Source organism: Ceratina calcarata, unplaced genomic scaffold (assembly GCF_001652005.2).
Source record: "Ceratina calcarata isolate Rehan_Ccalc_2016 unplaced genomic scaffold, ASM165200v1 scaffold3709, whole genome shotgun sequence".
Taxonomy (NCBI): domain Eukaryota; kingdom Metazoa; phylum Arthropoda; class Insecta; order Hymenoptera; family Apidae; genus Ceratina; species Ceratina calcarata.
Window position 1 is genome coordinate 3,732 of NW_017160217.1, and position 721 is coordinate 4,452.

The 721-nt window shown below is 35.0% G+C and overlaps 1 long non-coding RNA gene across 1 annotated transcript; it reads right to left on the minus strand.

Moving 5' to 3' along the window:
- Positions 1–66: 66 nt before the first annotated feature.
- On the minus strand, positions 67–644 carry LOC113464439 (uncharacterized). Its single transcript, XR_003389296.1, has 3 exons — positions 583–644; positions 357–492; positions 67–273 (listed from the first exon to the last, which is right to left on the minus strand). It is a non-coding gene; the product is annotated as an uncharacterized LOC113464439 (long non-coding RNA).
- Positions 645–721: the final 77 nt, after the last annotated feature.

The following is a 721-nucleotide window of genomic DNA, read 5'->3' on the forward strand; positions in this document are numbered from 1 at the left end:
ATTTAATACTGACCGATATATAAAACACCGATCCATCTAAGACACCTTCTTTATCATTCACTTTGAGTCATTATTCATTTGCAGGACTGACACTTGATTTTATGAATTAGAAATATATGACCTTCCGGAGCGTTCGTCATGGCTAAATTCAGGATTAGCATAAATCGACTTCAATCTAGACAATCTTCTCCGCTCTCCCAATTGATCAGATTTATACCATCTACCAGAGCGTCATAATACAACGAACAATTATCGAACGACACTTTCCATGACCTATATAACGAAAGTAATACAAGAACAGAGATTAATAATTACTCCAAACATTAATTCAGATAAATGCCTAATTTATTATTTACCTTTGTCTGATACATTTACTCCACCATCAGCCCAATTGGATGTATGTCTCAAGTCAACGTCAAGATCAACTAATTCATCAACATCATACTTCATAACATCAAGGCTACTAATTCACATTCTGATTTCTCTAGAGACCTGCTCGAAGAATAAAAGTAGATTTAAAATATATCATTACTTCGAATGCTCAGTAAACATTACAACCTTTAAAACTATTTAAATACATACCCTGATATGTTTCAATAACACCCATCTCGGCCACTGTTAGGGATGGTTGCCCTAACTGGGAGCCGGACTTGGAGAATCGGGAATTTTTAAATAATAACTCGAAAAGTTTCCCTCAGAAACCCACAACCGTTTATTAAAC